At 52.5% G+C, this 25,719-nt stretch overlaps 1 protein-coding gene across 2 annotated transcripts in view; it reads left to right on the top strand.

Moving 5' to 3' along the window:
• Positions 1 to 25,719, top strand: part of IGDCC3 (immunoglobulin superfamily DCC subclass member 3) — a gene marked incomplete at its 5' end in the record, with an annotated part of 40,747 nt that overhangs the window by 2,893 nt on the left and 12,135 nt on the right. The window lies entirely within an intron of this gene.

The following is a 25,719-nucleotide window of genomic DNA, read 5'->3' as shown; positions in this document are numbered from 1 at the left end:
TTTTGGGTAGGATAATGATATTCGGAAGCTTGTCAACAATTCATTTTACAAAAAATATGGTAGGTTAATTTCAAGGTTATCACAATGATGACATTACTCCCACTCACCTTCATGCTATTGTGCCTCTTTAAAAAAAAATTCAGCTTTATTGAGGGATAATTGACAATAAAATTGTAAGTCTTTAAAGTGCACATTGTGGTGACTTGACATCTGATGTGTTTTGCACGGGAGAGAAAGGGCCAGGCGGGGTGTTTCAGTTCTAGAATTGTGCTTTGCTTACACTGATCGACCACCAGTAGTTGAGATGAAATGATGGCTGTGTTCTACTGCCCTGTCCCGCAAAAATTCTGTTGTTCTTTAATTTGTGCATACTCGTGGTTGTGTAAGCCAGAATGATCTATGGATCTTGAAGGGGGCAAGCTGGGGATGTGAGGCAGGGTGTGTGTCAGGGTTGAGAACCACTGCTCTTGAGAGAAGGCGAAAGTTTTAGCAAGTGCTAGGTAGTTCTCTACCCTACAACTTCGTACTTCTGGGGGAGTGTCCATCAAAGACGCTGCTTCAAGAGGCTACACCTTAAAGGTGTTGGTAATAATTCTATTTCTTAAAGATTTTATTTATTTACTTATTTATTTGAGAGCGAGCACAAGCGGGGATAGCAAGGGGCAGAGGCAGAGAGAGAAACAGACTCCCCGCTGACCAGGGAGCTGACACGGGGCTCCATCCCAGGACCCCAAGATCATGACCCGAGGGGAATTCGGGCAGCTGCCTAACCAACTGAGTCACTCAGGTGCCCTGTATAATTCCAGCTAACGCTAACCAAGCCCTTGCTGTGTGCTGGGTCCCCTAGGTGTTCTGCATGAACGTTCAGTTATCACAATGGCCTGGAGAAGACAGGCAGTCTTTGCCCCCATTTGACAGATGGGAAAACTAAGAGGCAGAGGGATCCCGGGACACTGCAGTAGGCAGAGGAGTCGGGCTGCAGTCTGGGCAGTAGGAACCCTACCCGTCCTGCCTAACTCCCATGGCATGCCGCTGCTCCCCCGGCTGAGGGCCTGCCAGTTTCCTCCTGGCTCTTAGGGCATTTGCCCAGTTGCTCGGAATGGCTGGTGAGTGATGAATCGTTTTGAGGCAGGAGGCCTCTCACTGAGTTGAAGATGCCCCTTTGTTCTAAAGAAGGCTGATTCAGGCCCCCATATGGAGCTCACTGGGAGGCAGCCCTGGACCTGGAGACCCAATCACTTCTGGCTCAGCGACCCCTCCACGCCAGCCCTCGGCGGTGCAGGGAAGGCTGGTGCGGCCTCTCAGCAGATGGCGGGGTATGAGGAAGGGAAGCGTGGACGTGGATGCAGGGCGGGGCCCCCAAGATTTGCTGGGGAGAGAAGTAAGATTTCTTGGGGAGAGGATCCCCACACTGTCCCCGGCTTGTGTCAGCTCTGGCCCCTACATCGCCAGCCTAGAATTCTGGGAGATAAATCCCAGGTGTTTATATATAGCTAATTGTAAATGTGTTTTTCTATAAATGGTAATACCTTCAAGATGTCTGGTCTCCTTAAACTCCTACAGTATAAGAAACTGAGCTGTGGGCTGGGGGAAGGGCCAGTGGGTGAGGTCAGCCTGGTTAATCCTTTGGGGTCCTGGGGACAGCTGGGGGGTTGCCTCTAAGCACCAGCGGTCTGATATGGCCTCTCTCTCCCCTGCAAGGCTTGTGACCCCATGGGGGAATGCTTGGGTACCAAGCAACCGGGTGGCTAGATCTCCTTTTCTCACTTCACAAGCTGATGTCCCTAGAAACCTCCAAAGCTGATTAGCTGCCTGAGTTTTCTCCTTTGGTAATAACTCCCTGCCTGTGTGCCTGCGAGCGCTGCAGATGTTGTGTGACATGGGAGGGTGCCTTGCTGAAAGGTGTGAGGAGCCCTCTGGAGCCCCTGCCTCTCCTGCCTGCTCCCTGGGGGCTGATGGGGAATCAGCAGGCTCAGCACGACTCACAGACACACAGTCTACCCAGCGGATTCACCAGTAGGGCACACAGGGGCCCAGGTCTGTGGGGGGAGCCCTGCTGGGGCCTCTGAGCTCTGGGCCAGAGGCCACAGCTAGAAAAGCCCCATCTTGGGGGCGCCTCGGTGGAGTAGAGCTTCTGCCTTTGGCTCAGGTCATGATCCCAGGGTCCTGGGATCAAGCCCCACATCAGGCTCTCTGCTGGGCAGGGAGCCTGCTTCCTCCTCCCTCTCTGCCTGCCTCTCTGCCTGCTTTTGATCTCTCTGTCAAATAAATAAATATCTTTAAAAAAAAAAAGCCCCCTCTTCCATCCCAGTGGCCTCAGATGCTGTCATCGAAAGATGCCCTGACCAGGCTGGGCTACATTGCACGCTGGTTCCTTGGTGGCTTCTGTTCCCAGCATCTCCTTTTTAGGACTGAGTGGCTCAGGGTCCTAAGAGTATTCCTGCTTCTGGCATGTCTGGTTTCTCTGCTCTGCAGTTCCATGTGCTTGGGGTGTGGAGGCTGCAAACTGAGACACTTGTTAATAATGAGACAGACCCGGACAAGTTAGCCTCTCTGTGGGCCAGATTCATCACCTGTGAAATGTGCATATACTCCTACATTTGTGGGGTGGTTGGAAGGACTGACACATCCCATGATTTGCCTAGTATACAGGAGGCACATGGGAGCCAATACGGCATTCTTCATCGAAAGGTGATTTTACAGACATTGCCAGCGAAAGCAAACTGCCTGACTCTATTCCCAGCCCCCAACTCTCTCCCTCACTGGGATTCGGTTAGGAAGTACACCAGGGAAATCTACCAGGGAGTGGAATTATTGGAGCCAGAGAGTAACTTGTTCTGTTTTAACTCCTTCCTGGGAGGGCCTGGGGATTCTCCCAAGCCTCAGAGTATGGGCTGAAGCCGGGTTAGCCTCTGAAACCCTCTGCCATCCCTGTGGAGGGCCCCTGGGAGGGTATGTGTGTCACCTGACCCAGTGGGAACATGTGCATTGCCTCACACCTGTTGAAGTCTGTGCACCTGGACGACCCCAAAGAGGGATGGGCAATGGGGCACCTGGCTGGCTCAGTAGATGGAACATGTGACTCTTGATCTTGGGGTTGTGAGTTTGAGCCCCACGTTGGGTGTAGAGATTACTTAAAAATAAAATCTTTAAAAAATAATAATAAAATAAAATCTTTTGGGGTGCCTGGGTGGCTCAGTCGGTTAAGCATCTGACTCTTGGTTTCAGTTCAGGTGATGATCTCCCAGTTGTGGGATCGTGCCCCGGGTCAGGCTGTGCTCAGTCCAGAGTGCTTCAGGTTCTCTCTCCCTCTTCCTCTCATTCACAGTCTCTCTCTCTCTGTCTCTCTCTCTCTTTTTTTTTTTTTAGATTTTATTTATTTGATACAGAGAGAGAGAGAGAGATCTCAAGTAGGCAGAGAGGCAGACAGAGAGAGAGGAGGAAGCAGGCTCCCTGCTGAGCAGAGAGCCTGATGCGGGGCTTGATCCCAGGACCCTGAGATCATGACCTGAGCCGAAGGCAGAGGCTTAACCCACTGAGCCACCCAGGCGCCCCCACAATCTCTCTTTCAAATACATACAAACATACATAAAACCTTTTTTTTTTTAGAGCGAGAGGGAGAAGTGGGGGGAGGGGCAGAAGGCGAGAGAATCTTTTTTTTTTTTTTTAAGATTTATTTATTTATTTGAGAGAGAGAGAGAAACTCAAGCAGATTTGGTGTTGAGCCTGATGTGGGGCTTGATCTCAAGACCCTGAGATCATGAAGTGAGCCAAAACCAAGAGTCGGATGCTCAACCAACTGCGCCACTCAGGGCCCCTGAGAGAGAGAATCTGAAGTGAGCACCAAACTGGGCTCAGTCTCACAACCCTGAGATCATGACCTGAGCTGAAATCAAGAGAGGGATGTTTAACTGACTGAGCCACCCATGCACCCCCAAAATGAAATCTTAAAAAAAAAAAAGATGGGCTAGATACAAGGAGGGGGGATGCTTGGGGGACCCAGCCCTAAGTCCCCTCAGGCAGACCCCCTCAGGCCCCCCTTCACTTCCTGGTCCTATGCCCCTTGGAGAATCGGAGCAAAGATCTATGTGATCTAGAGCGGGACTTCACAAATTCTACTGTGCCCATGAAGTACCTGGGGAACCTGATAAAATTTGTATTTTGAATCAGTAGGTCTAGGCCAAGGCCTGGGGTCCTGCATGTCTCACCAAAGGCCAGGTGATACTGATGGATCCTGCTGGTTCACAGGTGCTAGAGCAGAGCCCACCCCCCAGGCCATCCACCATCTCTGGTGTGGGGGTGTGTGGGCAACAGTGAGGTTGGCAGAATGTGGTGCAGGACCAAACCCAGATGGGTTTGAACCCCAGCTCTGCCAGTCACCGATGAGTTACTAATCCTCCTGAGCCCTCATCTGAAAAAATGGTCATAACCCTATCAGCCTATTAAGGCTGTTGGAGGATGAAATGAGTAGATTGGGTGTAAAAACCTGGCATGGGGCTTGACCTCTAGACATTAAGTAGTTTTGTCAGTGCTAGGTACTGACCAGTAATTTAGGATGAGGTTCAGCCTATCTGGATGGTGGCCCAGTCCTCCAAGAGCCAGGATGGCCTCCCTGTCAGCCTGGGGCTGTCCCCACAGGGCAGGCCCAGCAGTGGCTGTGAGGGTAAACTGCAGAAGCTACTGCCCCCTGCTGGATGGACGTGGGCAAGTCGCTTACCTCTTTGGAGTCTTTATTTTCTAGATATAATATTTTTTTATCTTTTAAAATTCCAATGCAAGTTGTTTACACTTACTTTTTTTAAGTTTACTTATTTTTTAGCAGTCTCTACACCCAGTGTGGGTCTCAAACTCATGACCCAGAGTTGCGTGCTCTACCTACTGAGCCAGCCGGGCACCCCTTAACCTCAAAATGGGGAAATAGGACTTCCCAACAAAGAATGTTATAAGGATTACCTGTGACGGTCTGGGTGAAGAACTCAGCACAGTGCAGGGCACCTAGAAAGTGTTCCTCAAATATTAACATTATTATTCTGAGAAATGCGGGTTCTAAGCTCCTCTTGTGCCCATTCCAGGAAGGCCCTTGGTGAGCCCAGACTCCTAGGAAGAGGCTGTGGGGTGGGGCAAGGGGGAGTCTCCTGCTGCCTCCACCAACTTCTCAGACCCTCAGGCACCCATTCTAAAATCTGATTCATTCTCAACCCACCTGAGGGAAAGCAGTTTAAACAGCTACTTGGAACCCACTTTTAGCAGCAAGATCCGTGGTTGTGTGGATCTGGGATCAGGGTCTGGAGCCAGATCTGTGGAACCAACTCGGAGCTGGGGGGTGAGGGGCGGTGGCAGGAGAACCTTGGGCTGGAGCTAATGGGGAGAACAGTTTGGGGGGGGCTCAGTGTATCGAGGGGACCCCAAAGTGCTTCAGGGTAGGGCAGTGGGCTTTGGAGGGAAGCGGTTCCTGGTGCAGTGGCTGGGAACCCCAGAGGCCTGTGTCACCTGGAGGTTGGACACTCAGGCCTGGTATATGGGGCCCAAGCTTCTCTCTCCTCCTTGAAGGGCAGCTCAGCTGAAGTGTCCCTGCGGAAGCCCCCACCAACTGCCTCTCAATCACACACATCTGCCTACCAAGTGGAGCAGGAAGCAGGTGTCGCAGCAGAAATGTCACTGGTGTGATGAACGGGCTGACAATGCAGAGGCCGGCTCTCCTTTCCCGCAGCTCACGTGTAACTATACCAGAGTCAGGTGCAAATGGGGGAGGGTCAGGCCCTTTCCACATGCCAGTTGATACCCCACTGACGCTCCTCGGACAGTCCCTAGCCGCCGTGAGGTGTGATGGAAGGGCGCTTGCCTGGACACCGGGCTCCTGCGTGGCTCTAGGCAAGTCACTCGCCCTCTCTAGGGTTTGCTTTCCTCATTGTGGAAGTGGGTGCTTGGGCTCAGGTTCTTGTCTGCTCTAAGGTGTGAAGGCTTGTTTGCCATCCAGCCGGTCCTCGGGACATGCTCGCCTTTGCTGGGCCTTTTCTCAGTCTCTTCTTGCCCCTGTTTGTCCCTTAGCCAATCAGTTTCTTCTCCCCCTGCTAAGGCGGGGTGGATTCACAGCCTGTGGCACTCAGGCTCAAGCTTCCCCTCAGTGATGGCTGCTTACATTGTTAAGTACTGTTTTGTGGCTGGATATTCCATCTGTCTCCTCAACTAGACTTCAGGTTCCTAAAGGGCTTTGCTTTTGTATTTCTCACGTCCCCTGCCTGTGGAGCTTGGTAAAAACTAAATGAACATGTTGCCCTGCGGGTGCAAAGCTCGCTCTCCCTTGTTTCTCTTGCTGCTTCTCCCTTGCTTTCTCTCTGTGTGTCTCTCCTGGCCTTGTAATTGATAGCATAGCTCAGAGGAGCAGAAGCTCGGGAGCGGGCCGGGTCGGCGGGGGAACAGATCACACCCGGCACGACTGTGGGCGGCTGCTGCTGGGTGTTTATCTGCAGAGGACCTGAGACTCTTCCTGGCCACATGGGGTGTGAGGCGGAGACCAAAGCACTTGGCACCCTTCAGGTGTGGGTCTCGGGGTCTCCTGCCTTGAACTTCAGTCCCTGGCTGGATGAGGTCCCTGTCCCTAGCCACACTGGCCCCAGCTGAGGGGGGAGGGCCCCACTCGCCCCCACCCACAGGACTCGAATGTGGAAGTCGAATGCTTCTGGTTCCCACACCTTGGCTCCACTGTCGCAGGCAGCCAGCTGGCCCCTTGAACACAATGTGCAAATCTCCTCTGTTCCTGTTCCCGGCATTGTCCGTGGCCGGGCGCCTTGGCTGGGAATGTGGGCCCGTGAATAGGAGAGGCATTTGCAGCCTGCAAATGAAACAGGCCCCCAGCCCCCCTTAACCCCCTGTCCCCTCCCCGCCCCCAGGGAGAAAGGACTTTTTCACTCCTGGCTTTCTTGTATTGCCTTTCCTTCTCCTCTCCAGAGTCCCTGCCAGCCAGAGAGTGAGTGTGTGTGTGTGTGTGTGAGTGAGAGACTTTTCACAGCAGCTTGAAGGCTGTTCTACACAGGCTTCAAAAACAGTAGAATGGAACAGAAGAGCATGCGGGATGGAAAACCAAACTGCTCGCAGCTGTCTTTGTTTAAACTGGACCAAGTAATTCAAAAAATGTCTGTCTTGTGTGATTCACCTAGGGCACCCAAAGCTTCTCTGACCATAGCCTTGTTGCACCCAGGAATGGAGAGACATGTAGTGTGTGTGCGCTGCCACGTGGACCTGTGTGGGGACCTGAGCGTACAGGTGTGTGCCTGAAGGAGGTGTATGGGGCCCAGGATTGGGGTCCCTCTCTTCTCCAAGCACTTCCCTTGGGCATTGTGGCCAGACTGGAAGGCTAGAGTGGACAGAACAGGCACAGGCCAAGAGACAATGGTTGGTGATGTTTAGGTCCCACAAGGAGTGATACTCAGCCAGCTGAAGCGAGAGAAGAGGGAGATAATCCCCAGGTCACCGGTGGAGGGTGGCGGCTCACCTCATGGGCTCGCAGGCATGGGAGCACCTTGGGAGTTGACTCCATATTCTTAGTTATTTATTAGGCAGTGCCAACAGTCTGACTGCTGTCCGAGCCCGCTGGCCTGCGTGGCTCCGTACCCCCACCAAGGATCACTCTTTGATTTCTCATCTTGCTTCTGGTGCCCCCAACTTTGTTCACCGCCTCCAAGAAATGCTAACCCAACTCTTGTGACTGCCCTCAAGTATAAGGTTAGGACAGAAGACAGATGGGAGCAGTCCCAGTGGCTTCCTGAGAAGGGGTGCCTGGGCACGTGCCACTGGGACCAGTGAAGGTGGAAAGGCAGGGGTTGAGCAGAGGCCTGAGGAGGGGCAAGCAGGAGGAGCTCCTGGCCAGACCCCAGACCCCAGGGAGATGGAGGGAGTGGGGAGTATGGCCTACGGCCAGCCAGCCACCCACCCAATTCAGGCAGGGGGAGAAAAATGTAATGCAGTAGGTTCACCTTCCAGCTTCTCCCACCCACTTTTCTCTCTCCCGTCTCTGGATCTTGGTTCCTTTGACACTCTCCCACAGATTGCACTCCACCTCTGCCTTCCTGTGGGGTCATGCTTAACATCTTTGTACTTACTGCCCTCAGCCCTTGTTTCTCCCGCGCTGCTCCTCTCTCCCTTGTTCTATCCTTCCTCCTGCCTGTTTCTCCAATTGTGGCAACTCCTGTGTCCACCATCCTCTCTTTGCCGGGAGAGAGAGAGAGCCCCCTGAGAAGCTCAGTCCTGGGCACAGAGCAAAGAGACAAGAAGAGGAGACGGAGAGGGTAAGGTTTAAAGATGACCCCCATGGAAATGGTCCATGGCCTCCCCAGCAAGCCAGAGCCCCCTGGGGACAGACCTTCCCTGGGAGGAATCTGAGAACACTGGCCCCTGCTTGAGGTTTGTCTCTGAGCCTGGACACTGACCACGGTGGGTGGTGGGGGCAGCCCCAGGCCGCTCTCTGGAATGCTGGTGTTGGGTTGCAGTTCAGATGCAAGCAGTGATAATGGGCAGGAACTGGACTTTCTGGTCTGGCTGCTGCCCCAAGGCCATTGGAATGTGAAGGGGGGACCAGAGAGAGGCTCCAGGGCCTTAGGGTGGGCAGACGGAGACCAGACCACCTAAATGGAGAGGAGGGGCAGACCACCGTGAGAGAGAACAGAGTCCTCGCCCTTTCCCTGAGTTGCAGGCTGCAGCAAAAGACCCTGCAGATCTCCCCCTAGCTAGGACCTTGGAGGCTTCCCAGCCTCCAGCAGGACCACAGTCATCCAGAGCAGAGGGACTAGCCTTGGAGCTCATCTGGTCCAAGCTTCTCATTTTATAGACTTGAAAACTGAGTCTCCAAGTAGGTAACCTGCCCAGGGACGTGGCTGGTTCTCCAGCCCGGGCAGGTAAGAGAGCTTCCTGGGCGCGTCACCCCTCTCACGGGCCTTGTGCCTCTCCGGATGGAGAGGGGAGGGATCTTTTTATGTGCTCCCTGCACCGAGGGGAAGCTGGTGCATGTATACATATATTTCTCTTTTTCTTGTGCCCTGCCCTGCCCTAGGCTTTATCTGTGGTTGTGGTTCTGGATATGAGTTGACCCGCAAACGTTGAGTGTGGGCTCCTGACATCCATGGCGTATTTCGGGGGCCTCCAAGTTTCCAGAGCACACTGGATGCTGAGCCTTGTGATTCGATGGCGACCTATGTGTGGGCACTTGCACTGAACTAACCAGTAAAAGTCTTCCTAGTAATAGGGGGCCGCACTGTCCTAAGCCCTTGATGTGTTAATTTACTTAATTCCCACAACATTTCCCTTAATAGGTATTACTAGTCCTATTTTACAGATGAGTAAACAGAAGCCCAGGATGGTTAATTAACTTGCCCAAGGGCACACAGTGTAAGTAGGGAAGCTGGGATTTAAACCCAGGTCTGCCAGACCCAAAGATCAATGGCCTGAGGGCCTTTAGAGGGGGCTAGAGTCCCTCGAGAACATAATCAGAATTACTGCCTCAGAAATAGAGCTGAGTACCTTGACACATACAGGGTGGAGATGGGGAGTGTTGGGAGCAGAGCCTTGAACCCTGGCCAAAGTGGGAGCCACTTCCAGCTGGGCCAGGATGGGCTAAACGGCCCCCGCCTGGAGCCACTGCTGGAGGCCCACAGCGTGGAGGGCCAGTTAGACTGGCAGGCTCTGTCTGCACGGAGAAGTCTTACTCTACCCCGAGTGCAGGATCCAGGTTCCTGGCAGGCAAGGAAGTTGAGAGGGTGCTGGGGCTGCTGGCGCTGGAGGTGGGAGTTGCTTCTTCCCGAGGAGGAAAGACAAGTTCCCCTCCCCCGTGGGGCCCCCTCAGCTCCCTTTCCCTTTCTTGTTTCCGCATAATGACGCTGATTGCTCCACATCTGTCATAATTACTCTTTGTTTGAAAATTCAGAACAAATCACAGGAAAGGAACTGGTGTGGCTAGAGAAGGATCCTTCTCCCCAGGGGTCCTGTTGGGGTGGGGGAGAGGAGGAGGAGAGAAGAGCCATAATCAGCCTACAGGAGCCAAGCTGCTGATTGTCCTTGTGCTGTCCCCTTGCCTGGGCAAGGTGGCCTAAGGCCTCCTGGGGTTGGATGCCTCTCTCCTGAAGCTCAAGGCTGCAGTCCCTGCCTGCTGGGGTGGCCCCCCCGCCCCCACCCCACCCTGGAGGAGGGGTCTCCGTTTGGGCCCCCGCCCTCCTGGCCCCACTGAACAATGGGTTGGATGGCAGGCTTCGTGAAGCAGGCTTCTTGGTAACCTGAGCAGCACAGCAGGGAGGGACAGGCTGTGCTGCTGCAAGGGTGCAGGGAGCCTTACTGGCAAGGGGAGAGGGAGGGAAGTTCTTGCTGGGGTCCTTGGATCAGAGCAGGCACTGGGTCTTGGGGTGACAGCCAGAAACAGGGGAATTGTACTTCTGAGAAGCACAAAACCCATCCTCTTGAGATCCAGCAGCTTCCCTGGGTGCTCAAGATTTCCTCATAGTCGCTCCCCACAGACCTGACCGCTGCTGCTGCTGCTGCTGCTGCGAGTCCTGCTTCCTGCCCCCATGCCCACCCTGAAGGCTCTTGGTTTGGGGAAGCTGATAACTTCTGGGACATGTGCTCTGGCCTGTGGCCCTGCCTGCCACCAGCATGCCTCCATGTCCCCCCTCCCAACCAAGCCCCTTCCCACCTGGGATTGTGTCTGCAAAGCCTCTGCACAAGTTTGTGGGGAGAAATCAAGGACAGCCTGTAATGTGTCCCTAGACACCACCTGTAATAAAACTCCACTTGCTCTTGCCATGGGACGGTGGTGGGACGACAGACACCCTCAAGGAGCAGAGCCATTGTGAGTGCAGACAGACTGGCACTGAGGCTCGGCTCAGCTCTGGGTTCAAGCTTTCTGCTCCCCACCCCCAAAGCTGCTGGGCCTCAGTTTGTCTTCGTGGGAAGTGGGAGGGAGTGCTGCCCTACTTGGTCTTTGAAGGGGAGAGAAGGAGTAGGATCCAGGCATTTGTGGGGTGTAGGGTCCTACCTCCCCAGCCCCTTGCCACCACAGGTGGCAGCTGGCACCCTTTATTGGACTTTAGTGGGCTTTGGTGTTAGCAGGGCAGGAAGCTGAAGGGAGGGGGAGACCTGAAGCCAGGGCCCCACACGTGGTACCTGGCTTACACTGGCTTGGAGGGGACACCTCCTGTGGCCCCACCACTCTTGAGGGTCCTGGATTGACTCAGACACCATCATGCTTACTTCTGTGCCCTCCCTGGATCCCACCTCTAGATTTTCTACTGTAAATGTTCAACTCACCCCTGTATGACTTTGGACCCGTCAGTTCACAGTGCCTCAGTTTCCTCATAGGTGGAAGGCAGTGTGAAAAGAGCCAGATTAAAAGATTCCTCAAGTCCCTTCTCCCTTCTGAGGTTTGGAGGCGCAGACTCGATTTTGTCTTGCACAGCGTCCCTCCTTCCAACTCCTCCCCTCCGCGCCCCTCTCCAGGCTCGCTCCAGCTCTCTCCTCCATCTCCCTCTCTCGGGCTCTCCTGGCGCGCTGGGCTTGGCCGCCTCCTTTTCTAAACGTCAGGATCAAAGTTTGGCAGAAAAACTCCCCAGCCGTTCTCACTCGCCTTTGCTCCCCCTCGCCCCCGGCCGGCCGTGCACGTGTCCCCGGACTGCGGGCCGTCCCCGCCGCGTTCCGGAGGGCGCGCGCCAGGAGCCGGGGCTCCGCTCCCCGCCCCGGGCCCCGCTTGTTGTCACCGCGGCGGGAGGAGGGACGATCCACCCCAGACACCGAGCGCGGCCGCCTCTCGCCCAGGCCGGGCCTGGCGGGCCGGGCGGGCGGCAGAATCAATGTGCATTCAATTAACCCCGCGCCGCGCAGTCGCTGGCCGCCGAGGTCCCGTGCCTCATGCGTCTGTGTGGGTGAGAGGGAGGACGTGTGTGCGTGTGCAAGTGTGTGAGAGTACGCTGTCTGTGAGTGTCCGGGTGTTCTCGCTTCCCGGACTCGGTGCCTCAGGGAGCACTACCCCCCAGGGCTGCGCTGGCCAGGGCGGGAAGGGACATTTTACCTGGTAACTTAGGAACTCGCCCCTGCCAACCTGGGGCCTGGAACTGGTGTGGGGCAGGAAGATGGAGCGCGAGAGCGGAGGGCTGGAGGTCCCAAGGCCTCCTCCCCGTTGGCTTGGGGTCGTAGGCCAGGGATTTCTGACCCCCGGCTAGAGCTAGACCAAAGTTTGTGGGCAAATCTTTAAGCAGGCCAGCTCTAGGGGCAAAGGAAGCAGAGAGGGTCCCAGAACCTTTATGGAAGGACAGACTTGAACACCAGGACGGGTGCTTGGGGGTGTTCTCACCCCAAGGCAGACAGGAATGGGGAATAGGGGAGCTCTCCAGGCTTTGCTCATTTACCCTGATCCTACTTCCCCCTGGTCCTCAGCCTCCTGCCCATGTTTCTCATATCCCTGCTGCGGAAACAGGTCCAGAAGAGAGGGCATTGCCCCCAAGTCCTGGGTATACAGAGCTGGGACAGAAGGGGTGTGATGTTCTTTTCAATATGCTGATTGGCAAAATGGGATTTGGGCTCCTGCTCAGAGCCACGATCTTAGGGAATTGAAATCCAGTCTTTGGCTCATGACAAACAATTCTCGGATCTTTTTCTGCCATCTTCACATCTGGTTTGATTTTTTCCTCACTGCCCCCCTTTTGGGTTATTGTTTTTCCCCAACAACCTGGCTTATCTGGAACATCCCCTTCTTTCTGCAGTAATTTCTTTCACCCTAATTTTTTTGAGGTCTCTTGAAATTGTATTTCAAACCTCAAGCACCTCAGAGAAGCCCTAATTTAGTCTCCCTTGCAGATTGGATTAGAATATTCTTGATTCCATTATGTCAGCTCACCAGTAATTTCACGTAGAATGAGCCTCACGATTGAGCCTCTTTGATATTCCTGCTCTGCTGTGTGTCTGGTTTGGCTTCTCAAATCAGTAATTTTCCCATCAAACTGTGGCAAAAATCAAGATCATTGCAAGTAAGCCCGTAAGTATAACACTGATGGGATCAAGGCTTTCCTGAAATAAAATGATGTCGTTTTTATTACATCAATTAAAGAAGCATTCTTTATGCTTCTTTATGGGCTTTATGCCCAGCTTTGTTTTGGGGGTGGGGCGAATCCAGGTACGCGGTCCTTTCTGGGACAATGAGTATATAGCTTGTACCTCCCCACTGGTCTGCAAACTCTTTGAGGGGAGGGGCTAGCTTCTCTGGGCACCCTCAGTGCTGGGCACAGTGCTTGGCCTGGAGTTGGCGCCTGATGAGGGTGAGCGAATGGCGAGCCGTGGGCACATGAAGTGGGAGGCTAGGAATACCTCCTGTCTGCTGGGGGTTACTTACCCTCTGGGGCTCAACAGCCCAGGTTGGAGAACGGCAGACAAAGTTACATCAGATATTATTCCTCATGGGCCTACAGGTGTGGTTTTACCTGTGCCATTCTCCGCTAGCTTCTGAGCAGAGAGTGGTCCTGTCTGCATCTAACTGTATCCTAGGGCTCCCATCCCAGCCTCTTCTGGTCTTAAAGAGCACCCGGCTCTCCCTATTCTGTTCCCTTCCTTGAAACATCCTACTTCCAAGGTCCCACCGCTGGCCACCTTGGGGAGGGAAGGGATTCAGCTGAGCTACAGGTGCTACTCCTTAGTGCTGAGTGGGAAGGGCTTGGCCTGGCAAGTTCAGACCTGGTCCTGCCACCGCAGGAGAGGTGACTGACTACCAGTACTCAGTCACGCAGAGTTGGGGCGGGGGCATGGAACAGACACCCTCCCAGGCAAGCTGGAGAAGGTCCCAGAATGCCAGACTAGTGCCCTTACCCCAAAAAGAGCTTACAGGCCAGGCCAGTTTCCATTTGAACAAGCGTCCCTCTGCCGTCCAGCTTCCTGTGATCCCCTTCAGAAACACTAGCCCTGCATGTCCGTGCCAGCCTCCCTGTTATCTTAAAAAGTCATAACCATGATAACAAAGCCTCCTGTGAATATTCACATGTTGCTGTGGGAATGGATAAGGGGGGAAAAGCCCAGTATCATTATTATGCTCATTATCTTTCTGTCAGAATTCTCACCCATGGAACATTTTTTAAACTTGCTTATGGTGTTCAGTTTGGGGAAAGAAGAGATATGAAGAGAAATAGACTTCTTTTTAAAGCACTTTTTTAGTTAAAAGTATTGAGTCTCTAATTTGGGCCTGGAGGCTCCTCTTGGTTTTTGAACAGTGGATCATTTTACAAAGTATAATTTATCTGGGGATTAGACATTTAGGCATGCTAACTGAAATCTGGGCAAACCATAAAGGCACACATAGAGTCATAATTGTATTTGTAGTTTCTGTTTGGTCATTTTAGTCTTTTAAAGTAAAGCTGGTGGCCTGTATGTCATCAAAATGATCTTTGATCTACCTAATTACTTTTTTTTTTAACAAGTTTTTAGTTCCAGTTAGTTAACTGCTACTAACTGTCTTGTTTCCTTGGATAAATCCTTTTTTCCCTCTAACTCAGGGGACTTTAAGCATCATTCCTTAGAGTCCCTGAGTCTGTGGAGGGGGCACAGGGGCTGGAGATGGGGAAAGAAGGAGGCCAGATTGGGGGGGGGGGCTTCAGACCTCCCACATTTACTCCATCCACAGCAGCCTTGCATTATCCTTTGGTTTTGTTTTTGTTGTTCTCGAAACCAATTAACTAGGCAGATCAACTAACTAGGCGGATTGGCCTAAGCAGGGGAGTAGTTCACCAGCAGCAGGTGGGTGCTGTGATGCCTAGCAAGCTTAGGGTTGTAGAGCCTTTGGAGGGGGTAGAAAGACTCTAAGATACAGAACTAGGAGAATTATAAAGAAAAACATTATGACCACATCTGAGGGTAGGACCAGGGTTAGATTAAACCTTGGTTCAGGATTGAGTCAGACAAACAGTAAGCTATACCTACAATCTCCTCTCTTTTAAAAACATGCTTTTCCTGTATCACTGTTAACAGCTAGTACTTGTTACCATTAATTATGGTCTGTTGGTTGGAGCAAGGCAGAATTTTGGCTCAACAAGTGTTTTCCATTCTTTAATTTTATTCTCAAATAAAATTCTCAAATTTTATTCTCAAATGGATGAACGGGTAGGTAAATGGTCGGTCCTCTTTAAGAATCTGGCTATGCGCTGCCTGTAATGGGTTTATAATCCAGTTGTGGCCACTCAAACATTAGAAAGGATTGCAGCCTCAGAAAGCCATGATGAGCATCTAATCAGTGGTGCTAACTGAGGGCTACTGGTTCAGCCCAAGAGCCTCCTGTTGATCAGAGCAACAGACCAGACCCTTTTATCATTTGATAAGCCTGATAGGGCATTGGAACATGTGTATAACACTCTTCCTTTAGGCAGAAAGAGTCTAAGAGCCCATCAGAAGGGATTACGAAGTGCATGCTTCCAGGAAAAGGATATGTGGACTTGAGGGATATTAAAGCAGCTCAGTTCTCAAATCAACAGCTCTCAAAGAGCTACTATCCTGTGCCTACCTGCCTCTGAGCTAAGGGCTCAGGGATAGAAAGATAAGACCCTTCCTGATGTTGAGAGCTATAATCTCCTGCCCCTTCCCCTCTAAAACAAACAAACAAAAACAAAACAAAACAAAAAAACAAGCAAACAAACAAAAAACCCCACCTTATTTGGTGGTGATGGTAAAGAGAAGGCAGCCTGGTGTAGCCCACAGATCCTACTGAATGCATAAAGAGTGTGTTCATCAGCTTATCTGGCTGCACCTTGATTTCCTTTGGTTCTGCTTTCTAAGCTGAGCTCTCTTACACCCTTTCCTGCTTAAAAGATGGGGGGAGATAGCCTGGGGCAAGTAGGATTCCTGATGCTGAGCTGGGTTTCCACAGGCCTGTGGTTGGAGCTGCAGTCTTACCCATCAGCCCGCCACTCTCCCTGGATCAGAACAGTGGCCTCGGTGCTTGGGGCACCCCATCCTGACCCTCTGTAATTCAGACCTCCCTTTTCCAACCATTTCCAGCTTCCTCCCGGAGGAGGCCAGTGCCTCCGTCAGTCCAGGCTCCCCGCAGCTCTTCTTCCTTCCCCTTCTTTCCCGGGTCTTCCTCTCCTGCCATCCGTACTCGTCTCTCCCAGCCATCCCCCGAACTTCCCCAGCCCTGTGGGTTGGTGGCACGCAGCTGGGCACCGACCTCCGGAAACTGCGGCTCCCTCGCCGGTTGTCTCACGTGTTCCCAACCACGTTTAATCAGGCCGCTGAGCGCCGCGCCGAGCCTGGTTTTCGGAGGGACAGCGCTGGGCGAGCCCAGTAGGCGCCCTAAGAACCGGCGGGTGGAGAAGGCAGGTGAGGAGCGGGTGGTGGGGCCGGAGGGAGCCGGGGGCGGTTGCTCCCGCGCGGCTTCCTCAGTTTCCCCTTGGCCACGGGGGCCGGGCCCAGCTGGGGAATTTGCGCCGCCGCGGGGGGAGGGGGCGGCGGGAAATGGTGCCTCGCTCGCCCCAGCGACATCAAACCCTCGTTTGGCGTGTGAGGACAATGGCTGTCTTATTTTCTCCATTCGCCGCGCACAATGCCGGATTCTCTCATTCACCCGCGGCGGTGCGAGCGAGGTAATTAGCCAGCGCCATTCAGCGCGGACACTACCGCTATGCGGGGGGGCGAGGGCGCCCGCCCCGCGGGGATTAGCGGCGGGTCGGGGTGTGCAGCTGCGGCCACTTCAAAGGGGCCCGGCGGCCCGGCCGGCTGTGGGAACCGGCGCTGCCTCCCTCGGGAGCCGCCCGCCCGCCCGGCCCCGGGCCGCTGCGCTCGGGACCCCGCGCTCCTCCCGGCCCGGCCCGCGCCCGCCGCCGCCTGCCCGGGCTGCCCGCGCCCGGAGCTCGGCGGCCGCTGTCGCTCCCCATCACACTGCCACTTTCATCACGACCTCGAGAGCTTCTTTCTTTCGAGTCCCGGGAGTCAGAGGGCACGGGGTGGGGGGTGGCGCGGGGGGGGGGTCGGGGGAGGGGCGAGGGGGATGGGAGCTTGACACAAAGCGCTGACCTCCGAGGAGAGGAGCAGATGGTCCCACTTACTCCTGCCGCCGAGAGAGCGGCTCTCAGGGCCCCAGGCTTGGGGCACTGACCCCGCCCGCCGTCCCGGGGACTGAGCCTGGGGCCCCGCGGGGGCCGGGCTCCCGCACGCCAGTCTACCCGCCCGCCGCCCGCTCTGCGCCTCGTGGCATCGCAGTCACACCGCGGGGATCAGCCGGCCTAGAGCAAAGCTGCGGGGGGGTGGGGGGTGGGGAGGTGGGGGCGGGGCTGAGAACCTGCCCTCATGGGATGCTGGAACCTTAGAGGAGATCAGATTCTCAAGAACCTGCCCGACCGGGGGTTCCCAATCCGGGCTGTGCATTTGAGACACCCTGTGAGCTTTAAGAGAGACAGATTTCTGAGCGCCGCGCCTGACCAAAGGCTCTCCATCTAGGCAGTGGAGTCCAGAAATCTGCGTCGTTAGCGGGCCTCCTGGTGTGAGAACGATGGCCCAGCCTAACTGCTTCATTTTCATTGCAGAAGCTGGGACTCCCGTAGAGGGGTAACCTGCCCCAGAACAGACACTGGATTGTGGTGGGGTGGGGACTTGCGTGGAAGAGAGGATGATGGGGGAGGGACCCCCCCCCAAGCCATATGACTCTTAAAGTCAGCATTCAGGAAATAATTTGTGAGCGCTTATTATTTACCTAGTGTTTGTTCTAGGTACTCAAGGTAGAAAGGTACCCTACTGTTCTCTGCCAGTAAGGGACTCATGGCTAGAAGGTAGATTGATGTGTGAACAATGGACTATACAGATAAGGACAAGGAGAGAGGCACAATTAATTCTGCCTCCTTTGGGAGATGCGGAGGTTGGGGCTGCTGCTAGAGAAAGGAGCAAAGTGTTCCAGGCACAGGGGACAGCAGAAGTAAAGAAAAAGAAGTGTGAGCATTATAATATGTCCAGGGAAGGCAAACTTGTCTCACACGGTCAGAGTACAAACCACATGAAGGCAGAATTAGCTGGCTTTCGAGGCCAGAAAGATGAAACAGGATCTAATAATGAAGACATCGAATGACATCCCAAGGAAAGTGCTTTGATTCAAGGCAATGGAGAACCACCAAAGGTGTTTAAGGGTCATATTGGATGGTTAGGAAGATAATTATGGCTTTGGGACGGGGGAAGAAGAGGGAGAGCGGGCTGCAAGTGGGAAGGCTGGAGAGGGGAAGCTATTACAGAAACACCTGAGAGTAATAAGCCAAGGCAGTGGGATGCAAGAGAGACAATGCACCAGCATTTGGTGACTAGTTAGTTGGGGGAGATAGGGAGAAGGATGGGGCAGTGGCCCACTGGTTTGTTTATAGCTTGGCAGCTGATGCATGATGATTAGTAAGAGAGGGAGAGGAAGAGGTTAGGGGTGCGTGTACGTGTGGTGTCCTTTGAATTTTATGGGAAAGCTTTTGAAACCCTTTGTGGAAGATGGTTCCTAGGGCTTTGGGAGACTTCTGACAACTAGAGGGCAAATAAGTCTATTTCCAAGAGTTGACAGCCCCTTACCAACCAAGAAACTCTATAATCCTTTTATGGAATATAATGCTCCCTCTTCCCCCAAACAGATAAGGCTTATTCTGGAATATTGTTGGGGTGGGGGACCTTAATCTATTGTGGTTTGGTGTTGAGCCAACAGATTCTGTAGAGCTGTGAAACAAAAAAGCAGCATTGAATCAAGGTGTGAGAATAGGAGAGGGTCCTTTCATGGATTCAGAGGAGACGACTTTACCCAGTGTTATCCTAGAATCTTAAAATTAGTATGGACCTTAGCGATGATCTTGTCTGTCCTGCCCCACTGCCATTTTACAGATGAGAAAACTAAGGTCAGAATTGGAAGGCCACGTAGAGAGTCTGTGACATAGGCAGGCATGATCCCAGGTCACCCGTCCATTTCCCGACCCCTGCAGCATTCATCCCCACAGATCCTAATATATGACTCTGGAAATTTGGGGGAAGCGTCTGTTTTTGTGGAGTTGTCCTCATGGTCATGTGAAAGCAATTTACTTAATAGCTCCAGCCTGGGCTGCCTAACCAGATGCCCTTCCGGGAGGTGAGAGAGATCCGGTGTCTTGACCAGAACGACGGGAAGTTAAGGATGTTGTGGGCTTGGGCAGGTTTACACAAGGAAGATTGGTGACCCTGACACGGGCAGAGACGTGCAGTCTGTGGAGAGGGGCTCTGCTGGGCCTGGACATTCTCAAGTCTAAAGCAGAGAGGGATTCCCTACTTAGCTCCCAGCCCCTGATGTTGTACCCCTGGCTGGTGCGCTCAGAAGCAGACAGGCCTCAAAGGTGGACGCTAGATGAGCCTTTACAACTTGTCCTACTCAACTCCCTCATATTAGAGAAAGAAACTCGCCCAGCGAGGGGCTTTGGTTTTCTCAAAATCATACATCCAGTTGTGAACAGGGCTAAGTTCGTCTCCCAACTACTCCTCCTTTGAGCACGTCCTCCTCCCTGCCAGTCATCCCATAGAAGCAGTGGTATTTCACAGTGCTTTGCCCTCCTGCCCCAAACTAGGAAAATAGATTACTCCTCTGGTTTATGAGGCCCAGGAGGACAGGAGTAGCCCTCCAGGCCCCACTGCTCCAGGCCCTGCCACTCGGTGACCTGGATTGCTGATTCGGAAATGCTCAGGGAAGAGCTATCCTGGGTCCAGCATCTGGGTTTGTTCATACCCTTGTGTTCATAGGGCTAAGGAAACATGTGGGCTCAGGGAGCATTAGTGGGGCGGTAACACCATCTTATAGTGGTGCTTATCTGCATTAGCTACACTCGGAGAAACTTGTCCTGCAGGAAGCCCACTGTGCCAGGAGGTGTCTCTGACTTTGCGTCGGGGCCCTTAAGGGCCTAGGATGTTGTGTTTTCCTGTAAGCGCATGTGCAGGTATCCTCAGCCCTGTCTGAGCAGCGTTGGAATACAGGTGCCCGCCTCATCCCGCCCCATCCCACCCCAGGCGTGATGCAGGGGAAGAGCACTGGGTGTGGAGCTAGACGGCTCCAAGTTCAAATGCTTGCTGTAACATCAGTCACTGGGTGTATCACATAAGCTCCCTGAGCCCCGGACGGGGTAGCAGGCCCCACTTGCCGGGGTTATGCCGATGTCATATGTAACCTCTGACACCCAGTGGCTTCTGCAGAGCAGTTATTACCATGATCGTCCCTGGGATCCTGGCCCTGGGCTCTCACCCTTCTGATATTTCTTAGGAGCATGGGCAGGGACCCCTAAGGACAGGGCCTGTGGGATGGGAGGAAAATGGCACCAGGACATGGTCTCCTACACATTAGCAGCCAATAAGTATCTGTCGAATGAATGCTTCCAGGCGACTCCATGGGTTTGCCATGAAACACAGCAGATGACCCTATTTCCCACACCCCAAACCAGGACACATCCTCACTCTCTGACATATGGGATGAAACCAGGGCAAAACATTTGCAGTGCTTTCAAAATCCTAGCAGTGGGACAGGTAGGGTGGTCACGGGGATCGGTGATACTTGTCTCCCTTCCCCTTCCCCGAATGTGTAAGGCAGGTGCACGGCTTGTCCCTCAGCACATGCTCCCCCACCGGAGGCTGGAGGGTGCAGAGAGGAGGAGCTCGGGGCTTGATCTGGAGGAAGAACTGGAGCCCCCGAATTATAGGCAGAATCATTACAAGTAGGGCTTTGAGAGGTTTTATTCCCCTGGGGTTGTAAATGCCCAGTGCAGAGGTGCAGAGAAACCCCAGCTGGCCCCCACCCCACCCCCTGCATCTGTGCCTCGGGCCTTACAGTCCACTGGAATCAAAGATCAGGCCATAAAGGTTCGATGCTCTCGCCAGCGCTACAGCAGAGGACCAACAGCTGGAGGTAGGGACTTTCCCAAGCCGAGGCTGGCCTCCCACTGCTCCCTACCTCTCCCCATCCAGGCCCCCATTTGTCAGAGGTGGCTGCCAGAAGGGAGGGGAGTGATGTGGATTTATGGCTGCTGACTTGAAAGACAAAGTTGCCTTTTGTGTTAGAATTGGGGCTGGGGGGGGCATGGTGAGCTGGTGTTGGAGTGGGAGGGGCTGGGGTTCGGGGCTGAGGCAAGGGGTAACAGGCTTGAGGAGGCGAGGAGGCAGACAAAGGGATCCAGAGGCTTCTCAGAGCAAGGTCACCAGGCAAAGGCCCAGAGGAATCAATCACCCCCAGTGAAGCCGAGCACAGCCTCTGCATTGCAGTCCTCTGGGGCTGTTTGTAAGCAGATGTGGTCCACCCAACCCCAGAAGCACCCGCAGCCCCAAAAACATACTCTTGGGATTCAGGACCTGAAGTTGCTCTCGGACTTCCTTTTGGAGGCTTGGAGAAGTGAATGCAAGTCTTCTGAAGTCATGCTTTCCCCCACCCCAAATGACAATGGCCAGTCAATGTGGGGGTTCTTCCCTAACAGAGTGAAAGGGGCAGCATGGGGACTGAGATAGTAGGGAGATGGGGACAGAGTGCAGGGGAATGTGAGCCTGGGCCAGATAACCCCAAGGACAAGAGCAGGATCCCACTGGGGGTTGTGGCAAATCCCCAGGACTCAAGGTTCTCTGCTACCACCTCCCTGCTTCCTGTGCAATCTAGAGATAGGACATTTACAAGTGCTTTGGGGGAGTGTAAGGAACATTGGAGGTGGGACTTGGCTGGCCGCCTTGCCCTCCAGGGGTCACTCTGCCTGGTGGGTCTGGGCGGAGCCCTCGGGTGCCTGAGTTCAGCAGGTGCTTTAACTATGCCTCAGAGAGCCACATCCATCCCCCGGAATGAGCCTGGCCAATAAAGGCATGAGTTTATGGGCTTCATAAACATTTTACTAGAGAAATCAAGGCCTCAATTACCCAATGGCCTCTTCCAGCTGACAGCTCGCCTACTGGGGCCTCTGAAGCCCCAGGCTGCGGTGAGATAGAAGAAGCTGAGCTTGGTTTACACCTGACTGCCCCCTCCCCTGGCACGGACACCCCCTCACCATTCAGGCCTTGCAAATTCTGTCTTGATTGACTTCTCTAGAGGACTTGAGATCTTACCACTAACTCTCTGGGCCTTAGCCTCTCTGAGGGAAGATGGCCACCCCCTTGAAGAAGGTAGCTTCTCTCCCCTCTCCCCGTAAGCCCACCGTCTTTTTCCATAACTTCTCAGCTCCCTTTCACTCAAGATTCTACTGATTTCTCTCAGCAGTCGCTAGCAAGGGGTTACTCTGTGCTAAGCACTTTACAGATCTATCTCATTGGCTTAACAACGTGAGCTGTTTTCCTCCCTATTTTATAAGTGGAAAAGGAGAGGCTCTGAGAGATTGTCACTTGCCCAAGGTCACACAGCTAAGAGTGGCAGTGTTGAGTTTTGAACGTAGTTCTGTTTGACTCCAGAGCCCATACCATTTACTGTCCCACCACCTCAAAAAGCTCTTAGCAACTATTTTCCCACTAGGAGCTAAAAATCTTGCTGCATGAGGCCTTCTCTGTCACATAGTGTGCTAGCCCTAGGGTGTGATCAACTATGGGCCTTGTCAGCCATCTGGGTCCACGTGGCCAAGGGCAGAGGGAGGCAGGGGTGGGGGGGGGCAATGCTAGGCTAGTGCTGAAGGTGGTGAGGAAGGGGATTCTCAGCTGGGGCAGCAAGAGAGAAGGCAGCTAGGGGGTCTGAGGCCTTGTCTTGGATTTAGACCAGCACTGTCCAGTGGAATTTTCTGTGATGATGCAAATATTCTATTGGTGAAGGCCCATAATGTACCACTTGTGGCTCTTTAGTGCTTGAAGGGTAGCTGGTAAGTCAAAGGAACTAAATTTTTCAGTTTGATACAATTTTAACTTAAATGGCCACATGCGGCTAGTGGCTACCATATTGGACAGCACAGGGATACTCACTGTGGCTCATGGCTGAAATCTGGTCAAGGTCCTATGGTGATAAAAGGCTCAGACTAGCCCCACGGGGTTCTGGCCATTTCTAGATACTCTAAGGGGGCCTTGCCCACCTAGAGCTTGGCTAGAGGAGAGTCTCTGGGCTCAAGACATCTGAACATTGTTTCACATCATAAGTGGCTTGAAGGAGTGAAGGGTGTTTTACCTCTGAAGATGTTTCTCAGGGAACAACCCAGACCTCAAGTATCTGAAGGGCTGTTGTGTGAAGAACAAAATTGTTTGTCTTCTAGAGCAACACTGTCTAGTGGAAATAGGATATGAGCCACATAGCTAATTTTAAATTTTCTAGGAGTCAGTCACATTTATCAAAAAAAAAAAAAAAAAGAAACAGGCAAAGTTAATTTTAATAATCAGTTTTATTTTACTTAATATATCTAAACTACTATTCCAACATATAATCATTTTTATTTATTTATTATGTATTTATATATATTTTTAAGTAATCTTTATGCCCAACATGGGCCTTGAACTCACAACCTCAGGATGAAGAGTCACATGTTATATCAAGTAAGCCAGCCAGGTGCCCCAATATAACCATTTTTAAATTATTAAAAAGTTTTTTTTTGCATTTTTGTGAACCAGGTCTTTAAAATATTATTTGAGGGGCACCTGGGTGGCTCAGTGGGTTAAAGTGTCTGCTTCGGCTCAGGTCATGATCCCAGCGTCCTGGGATCAAGCCCTGCATCGGACTCTCTGCTCCGTGGGGAGCCTGCTTCCTCCTCTCTCTCTGCCTGCCTCTCTGCCTACTTGTGATCTCTGTCAAATAAATAAATATTAAAAATATATATATATTATTTGAACTTGTAATCAGTATTTCAAATTTTTTTTTTTTTTTAAGATTTTGTTTATGGGACACCTGGGTGGCTCAGTCAGGTTAAGCATCTGCCTTCGGCTCAGTTCGTGATCCCAAGTCCTGGAATGGAGCCCTGAGTCTTAGGCTCCCTGCTCAGCAGGGATCCTGCTTCTCCCTCTGCCTGCCACTCACCCTGCTTATGTGCGCTCTCTCTCTCTCTCTCTCTGACAAATAAGTAAAATCTTTACAAATAAAGATTTCATGTATTTGACAGAGAAAGAACACACAAGCACAAGCAAGGGGAGCAGCAGGCAGAGGGAGAAGCAGGATCACTGCTGAGCAGGAAGCCCCAGACTGACACTCTGAGGGTCGATCCCAGGACCCTGGGATCATGACCTCAGCCGAAGGCAGATGCTTAATGACTGAGCCACCCAGGAGGCCCAGTATTTTAAATTATTAATTAATACTATCAATTACAATTATTTTTCCAATTTTCAAGTTGTGGTAAAATACACATAAAATTTACTGGTTTTTAAATTTTTTTCTTAAATTTTAGAGAGTGCATTCTTTGGGCAGGGGGGTGGAGGCAGGGAGGGACAGAGGGAGGAGAAGAGTCTCAAGCACGCTTCATGCCCAGTGCAGAGCCCAATTCAGGGCTCACTCTCACCATCCTGAGATCACAGCCTGAGCCAAAATCAGGAGTCAGACACCTAACTGACTGAGCCACCCTGGTACCCCTAAAATTTACTGTCGTAACCATTTTTTAAGGGTGCAGTTCAGTGGCGTTAAGTACCTTCATGTTATTATGTGAACCATCGCTACCATCCATCTCCAGAATTCACCTTCCGAAAGTAAAACTCCATTTCCATGAAACAACAACTCCCATTTCCCCCCTCCCCCAGGCCTTGGCAGCCACCACTTGGCTTTGTGTGTCTAGGAGGGTGCTACTCTTAACTGCCCCATCTAAGTGGAATCATGCAGTGTCTTTTGTATCTGGGTTATTTCACTTCGCATAATGTCCTCCAAGTTCATCCACGTCGTAGCATGTGTCAGAATGTCTTCCTTTTTAAGGTGGAATAATACTCCTTTGTATGTACGTACCACATGGTGTTGATTCTCTTGTCCATTGATGGACACGTGGGCTGCCCCCACCTTTTCAGCTGTTATGAATAAAGCTTCTGTGCACATAGGTATACAACTGTCTGAGACCCTGTGTTTAATTCTTTATTTATATCCTTGTCTATACAGGGAGGTGTAGTTGCTGGATCCCATGATAACTATTTATTTTTTGAAGACCCGCCATGCACTGTTTCCCATTATGGCTGCGCCATTTTGCTTCCCTACCAGTAGTGCACACAAGGGTTCCGATTTCTCCATATCCTTGCCAACACTTGTTATCTTCAGGGGTTTTGTTCTTGTTTCTGTTTTTGCTTTGACAGTAGCTATCCTAATGGGTGGAAGGTAGCATCTCGTTACGGTTTTGATTGGCCTTTCCCTCATGCTAAGTGTCTTTTTATTTTATACTAAATCTTTGAAATCTAATGCGTGTTTTTCACTTACAGCCCATCTCAGTGTGGACTGGCCACATTTCAAGCTTGATAGCTGGCTGCTATATTGGAAGATGTGACTCTAGAGGGGACATTGAGGGCCGGCAGGTAGAAGCAGAGGGGACTCAGGCATGTCTGTAGTGTAAGGAAAAACAGGACGATCACCTGAGCTGTCTTGAGGAAGGGCCAGGCATCCAGGTGTCCCTGATCCTCTGTGGGAACAGATAAGAGGAGGGGATGGCCTTGGTGGCCTCTGGAGGCGCCTGTAGATTGTGGTTGTTTCTCTCGAATGGCTGGCTGGGTGTGGGGGACGAGGGCAGGGAGTTGGTGTCTCAGGCCCCCAGTGCCACTGGCTTCTGCAAAGGGTGTGTTTTGAACTCTCTATCCTAACATGCTCCCTGATCCTTTTGTCATCATACATTGGATAGG

This window comes from Martes martes, assembly GCF_963455335.1.
Source record: "Martes martes genome assembly, chromosome: 7".
Lineage (NCBI taxonomy): Eukaryota > Metazoa > Chordata > Mammalia > Carnivora > Mustelidae > Martes > Martes martes.
Note: the sequence above shows the minus strand (reverse complement) of the source record. Positions and strands in the feature narration are given on the sequence as shown.